Genomic DNA, 6,917 nt, shown 5'->3' with positions numbered 1-6,917 from the left:
GCATTGAAGATACAGAAACAGATCTCGACGCAACAACTTAGTATTTTATGGACTGAAGGACAAACGAAGTGAATTATGGTCTGAAAGCGTAAATCTATTCGCTGACCACTGCCAAAAGTTCCTTAATGTCGAAATTGAGCAGCGTAATATTGAACGTGCTTACTGGTTGGGCGTGTACAGAGAGGGTAAAGAGAGGCCCATAGTCGTTAAATTTTAGCACTTTAGAGATAAAGAACACGTAACTTCATTAACCAAAAATTTCAAAGGAACAGAGTACAGTGCCAGTGAGGACTTCTCGCCAAAAACTCGCCTTGCCCGTATGGAACTTGTTCAGTTTGGAAAGGCACATGACCTGAAATTCAAACTGATATATGACTGCTCATCGCTGACAACAAAACGTACATTTATGACCACATTTCCCAGACAGTTGTCGAACGGAAATCCTAGCGCCATGTGTGTGAGCGTAGGCCTCTCGCTTTCGTGGTGCGTTTTCGCTTCCCGAAGATTCTGAGTCGAAGCCTTTCGTTCACATCACCGGACACCCGCTGATCGCAATAAATTCACAGAAGGAAGAAAAGGTAACAGATAGCGAATGTCGAACACAACCACAGCAGGAGCAACTCCGAATGCCGCGAAAAACAGCATTGGGTGGTCATGTGGTATATTTTCGCCAATCCGATTTACTATTTCGGTATGCCATCCACGCTGCAGTTGGTGCAGCCAAAAATATGCCTTTCTCTTTTAGTTTTTCGTTAGTGGCCTTGCGTATTCTCAATAAACGTCTTCCGTGACTAAAAAGCTAAAAAAATAAACTTTTTAACGGTGGCATATTCAATTCGCTTTCGGTTTTCTGCCCGCACGGCGGCCGCGTCTTGGGAAGCGCGTTCACGGACGCCTTCGACGGCAAATGCGTGCCACCGCCTCGTGAAAAGAATTATTTTCTTTTTTTACCGCTTAGATAACAACAAAACTTGGTGAGAATATTCTTCATGAAGCCAGCGATCCAAAACATCTGAAACTTAAAACAATTTTTTTTTCAAAAATCGTCACTTTAGCCCCGCATCTCATATTAAAGGGGCTGGGACATGAAATTTTGAGCTTATAGTAAGCTTGTTATGGGCTTCCTCTGTATGAAGGTCACTCACGGCGAAGTATTGGAGGCAACAAGCGCTTAAAATAGATTTTAATTGAGTTCCAAAGAGTCCCTAAGTGCTCTTTCTCACGATGGAGGCCCATCGCTAGCGCTATAGGTGGTGACGTAGAGCCCTGGGAACGATATCAGTGAATAGCAGTGACATCACAACACGGTCACACAGTAACGTGACGTACTATTGTGACGTTCCTTGTGTGTGCTACGAGGGTCCGCGTTCGACAGCGCGGCGTAGACGGAGCCCCAGTGGCGGCAAAAGCACTCAAGGGAAAACAATTCAGCTGGAAGAGAGGAGATCGGCGACAGCCGGTCTCGTTTTGGAAGTAGCCAGTACACATGTTTCTACTGTATATGGCTGCAAGCAACTTGAGTGGGATTGCTTTCGGGCCTGCCGCCATGGTCCGCATGGAAAAGACCCAGGTGACAGCTGCGTCCAATTACTGAGCCATGCTCGTTGAGAGTGAACGACCAAAACAAAGGGGTTTAAGCACAACCGGACCCCACTTCTGACACCAGTGTGACGCCCCCCCCCCCCCCCCCATAATGCGCAGGTCCACACGTGACGGAGAGGCAAAGAGACACCGTATGGCTCAGTTTAGACAAACAGATATATTCAATAATTATACATGATTATACATCAGAGGCTTGGGTGTCCGAGCTTACGTGCCGACGACTTCATGGGGACGATGGAGGGGCTCCGGAGTTGAGCTCGAACGGTTGCTGGCAGAACCTGCACGCCGTCGGGCTTCGGCGCTGAAGGCCCCCTTGGCGAACGATGTCGTCCTCAGCTTCCTTTCCAGGGCCCCAAAAGCATCCTCTGCGTTTTCGACCCAGCGAAAGGCGACATTTTTGGCTGTTAAGGCGGTGAGCGGCTTAGCGAGCTTGGCGAACTCCTCTATGTGCCTTCGGTAGTAACCGATCAGGCCGAGAAACTGCCGGACCTGGCGGACGCTAGTTGGGGATGAAAAATCTGAGACACACCTTAGTTTCTCAGGGTCCGGTCGCACGCCGTCAGCTGAAACAATGTGCCCAAGGTATTTCACCTCGTTTTTGAGGAATTGGCACTTAGAGGGCTTCAGGTTGAGACCCGCTCCTCTTAGTCGCACCAAAACCTGCTCAATATCGCGCAAATGGTTCTCAAAACTGTCACTGTATATGATTATGTCATCCATATACACGAAGCACAGCCTCTCCAGAAGACCTGCCAGGATAACATCAGCTGGGCTCTGCCAGGTACTTCACGGTAGTGGACATGGCGGCGGGATTCTGGCAGATAGCAATGGATCCGGCAGATGCAGAGAAAACGGCATTCAACACGCCCTCAGGGCACTATGAATGGAAAAGAATGCCGATGGGTCTGGCCAACAGAGTGTGACGTTCCTTGTGTGTGCTACGAGGGTCCGCGTTCGACGGCGCGGCGTAGACGGAGCCCCAGTGGCGGCAAAAGCACTCAAGGTAACACAATTCAGCTGGAAGAGAGGAGATCGGCGACAGTCGGTCTCGTTTTGGAAGCAGCCAGCACACATGTTTCTACTGTATATGGCTGCAAGCAACTTGAGTGGGATTGCTTTCGGGCCTGCCGCCATGGACCGCACAAAAAAGACCCAGGTGACAGCTGCGTCCAATTACCGAGCCATACTCGTTGAGAGTGAACGACCAAAACGAAGGGGTTTAAGCACAACCGGACCCCACTTCTGACACCAGTGTGACGCCCCCCCCCCCCCATAATGCGCAGGTCCACACGTGACGGAGAGGCAAAGAGACACCGTATGGCTCAGTTTAGACAAACAGATATATTCAATAATTATACATGATTATACATCAGAGGCTTGGGTGTCCGAGCTTACGTGCCGACGACTTCATGGGGACGATGGAGGGGCTCCGGAGTTGAGCTCGAACGGTTGCTGGCAGAAGCTGCACGCCGTCGGGCTTCGGCGCCCCTCCATCGTCCCCATGAAGTCGTCGGCACGTAAGCTCGAACACCCCAGCCTCTGATGTATAATAATGTATAATTATTGAATATATCTGTTTGTTTAAACTGAGCCATACGGTGTCTCTTTGCCTCTCCGTCCCGTGTGGACCTGCGCATTATGGGGGGGGGGATTGAATATATCTGTTTGTTTAAACTGAGCCATACGGTGTCTCTTTGCCTCTCCGTCCCGTGTGGACCTGCGCATTATGGGGGGGGGGGGTTCGTCACACTGGCGTCAGAAGTGGGGTCCGGTTGTGCTTAAACCCCTTCGTTTTGGTCGTTCACTCTCAACGAGTATGGCTCGGTAATTGGACGCAGCGTTCACCTGGGTCTTTTCCGTGCGGTCCATGGCGGCAGGCCCGAAAGCAATCCCACTCAAGTTGCTTGCAGCCATATACAGTAGAAACATGTGTGCTGGCTGCTTCCAAAACGATACCGGCTGTCGCCGATCTCCTCTCTTCCAGCTGAATTGTTTTCCCTTGAGTGCTTTTGCCGCCACTGGGGCTCCGTCTACGCCGCGCCGTCGAACGCGGACCCTCGTAGCCCACACAAGGAACGTCACACTATGAACGGCGACGCGCGACATTGGCGAGGTGCTGCTTCGACAAAAGAACCGTCATACACGAGGAGCTTCAGGACCATCTCCTCGCGTACACAGACGGCTCAGTAGTCCGTCACAGACGCTCCCTCGCAGCGGCGGCTACCTTCCCCGCGCTGCGTCTGCACATCCAGACACACGCCATGGCACTTCCTGGGCTCCTCAACCACGGCGGAGCTGATGGGGATCCGGCTGGGATTGGACCTGCTGCTCTCCAGGAGTGCTCTAATATGCGACTCCCGCACCGCCCTCAGCCGCCTGCAGTGCAACGGCCGTGGTACCCCACTAGTGCGCGACATTCGCTCACGCATCAAGCTCCTCACGCAAAAAGGATGCGTTGTGCGTGCACAGTGGGTGCCCCGTCACAGCGGCATCGCTGGCAACGAGGAGGCCGACGAACTCGCGACCGCCGCACACCAACTACCTACTAGCAATCTCCCCATTGCGCTGGAGGATGTGCGTGCGGTCATCCAGCACTATCTCCAACGGCAGCACCCCGACCCACGCATCGCAGGTGAGCGCATCGACAGCACCAATGGCTGCCGCGCTCTTTCGCGGTCGCAACGCGCTATGATCCTCCGCGCGCGCATTGGCTGCGTGTGGCCTGGGGAACGACGGGTGCGTCACGGAATCGCGACGACTAATGTGTGTGACGGATGCGGTGCAGTGGAGACAGTGGGGCACCTGCTCCTTCGCTGTGCCGCGTTCGCCGACGCTCGTCGTGATGTGCTCGCAGCCTATAGGGCGCAGGGCATACTACCAGACTCGCTCAAGACGCTATTGTGGTCGCAGGGCAGTGCGCGCACCCTGCAGCGAACCTTGGTGAGCCTCTGTGCATTTCTCGAACAGACGGGCTTGACGTCCCGTCTGTTCTCCGCCGGGTAGTGTTGCGCAGTGACCGAACGCTCCGCGCGCGCTACCTCGGACGATTAACAGTTGGGCGCCCCAGCCCAGCTGTTGTGTGCTAAGTGTGCGCGTGTGTTTTTCTGTTCTTTATTGACTCTGCACGCACGCAACTTGGACAAATGTATTTAATGTAAATAGTGTATTTATCACCTCTCCCTCTATCCTTTCTTACTGTTCCCTCACCTCTTTCATTTCACTTCTTAAAACTGCCTGCTATCCTTTATTTCCGCTGTCCCAGCTCAGGTGCCGCCGCCGTTGTGATGGCAGATGCCGGGGTTAGCAAACATCTTTTGCCTTCCTTTTTGTTTTATTTCGCATTAAGCAATTACTACTACTAAATCCGGTGGACGGCGTGAACGGCCTGGGGGTGGTCCGCGCCGGGCAGGTGCTCCTGCCGGATAGCAACGAGGGGCAGGTCCAAAACAGGTGTTTAGTGTCATCCTCGCAGACAGGAGCGGGACGGAAGGAGCAGGAGTCGCCGAAAGGAGTATGGTACTGTGCGGGACACGACCAGGTACCCGCTGTGTTCAAGACGACACGGAGGCGTAACCTTCGAAGCAAGTCCTCTTCCCAGCGTGCAAGGCCGCCAGGGAGGTCGCTGCCACACGGTGGGAGAAGTGCTCGCTGGGCGCGCGGAGCTTTTCTTTTTCTTGAGGGAGTGTTGTCACCGGAGAGGTTCAGGCCGCTTGAAGGGGACGTGGAGGAGCTGATTCGTGACTTGCTCCACCCACCAAAGCTTGTGTGGGGTGGGAATCTCGACGAATCCATCGTACACATACTGTGGGGGATAATTTTTCAATTATATCCAGAATTAGCTGTGCCAATAAGTCGGTGTTGAGAACACGGCGAAGAGTACGGATGGCGCCTGAGGAGTCTTTGAGGATGTCAAGGTGGCTTCTAGATGGCAAGGGTGGACAGAGGATGGTTAATGCGTCCCTAATGGCCAACCGCCTTGCTTGTGTCGACGGCCAGGCAGGGGAGCAAGGGTATGAGCATGTTGCAATTTGTGGTAATAATTTAGGGGAAGCGATAGCCACACTAGCGTCGACATACGCCACATGTCGCCGTCAGATGTAGCCGTCATGTCACTCAGGTGGACCTCGGATCTTGAATGTATGCGAGTCATAGGCCGATTATCTGTAACTTGCTGGTAAAGCCACGATGGTCACGACGACACATGTCGCCGTCATGCGCCACCACACTCACTCAGGTGGACAGCGAATCTTGAATGCATGCGAGTCATAGGCCGATTGTAACTTGCTGGTAAACCCGCCATGGTCGCGACGACACATGTCGCCGTCATGCCACCAGACTCACTCAGGTGGACAGCGAATCTTGAATGCATGCGAGTCATAGGATGATTGTCTGTAACTTGCTGGTAAAGCCACGATGGTCACGACGACACACGTCGCCGTCATGCCACCAGACTCACTCAGGTGGACAGCGAATCTTGAATGCATGCGAGTCATAGGCCGATTGTCTGTAGCTTGCTGGTAAAGCCACGATGGTCATGACGACACATGTCGCCGTCATGCCACCAGACTCACTCAGGTGGACAGCGAATCTTGAATGCATGCGAGTCATAGGCCGATTGTCTGTAGCTTGCTGGTAAAGCCACGATGGTCATGACGACACATGTCGCCGTCATGTCATCAGACTCACTCAGGTGGACAACGTATCTTGAATGTATGCGAGTCATAGGCCGATTGTCTGTAACTTGCTGGTAAACCCGCCATGGTCGTGACGGGCAGGAATCGATAAGCAACACAGAGCTGTCTTCCATATACTTTGGGAGAGCTGCGGCTTCAGAGATATTGCGGCATTTTGTACCCCGGGCTTGGCGACGCAGGTGAATCAGTTCGCCAAGCGTGTTTAGTTGCCCTCCGGCCTGGAGGGTGTGAATTAGGACAATTTGTGGGAGGCCCATAATAACACGCGTTGCTGCTCGATAGATAAATTAAAGCGGTCCCACTCGGCGCGTGTCATGTGCTGCAATTAGACTTGGTAATGTTGGCTGTAGCACAAAACGTATAAGGAGGCTGGCGATGGTTTACGTGGCACCACCTGACTTCTGAGATATGCGGCGGATGATATTCAGCATTTGTGACGCCTTCCGGCGTCCTGTGCGAAGCCAGGGGCTTGCAGAGCCGGAATCATGCAGGTCAAGGCTATTTCCATTATGATAAAGGCTGATAGGGGTGCTGTTAAATGCAAAGCGGCCACGCACATTCGCGATGGGAAGCAGAGCCGTCATTTGGGGCGACAACGTGAGTCCTACAAAATAACACCAT

The sequence above is a fragment of the Amblyomma americanum genome, unplaced genomic scaffold, assembly GCF_052857255.1.
Source record: "Amblyomma americanum isolate KBUSLIRL-KWMA unplaced genomic scaffold, ASM5285725v1 scaffold_30, whole genome shotgun sequence".
Lineage (NCBI taxonomy): Eukaryota > Metazoa > Arthropoda > Arachnida > Ixodida > Ixodidae > Amblyomma > Amblyomma americanum.
The sequence above is the reverse complement of the archived record's forward strand: the minus strand, read 5'-3'. Positions refer to the sequence as shown.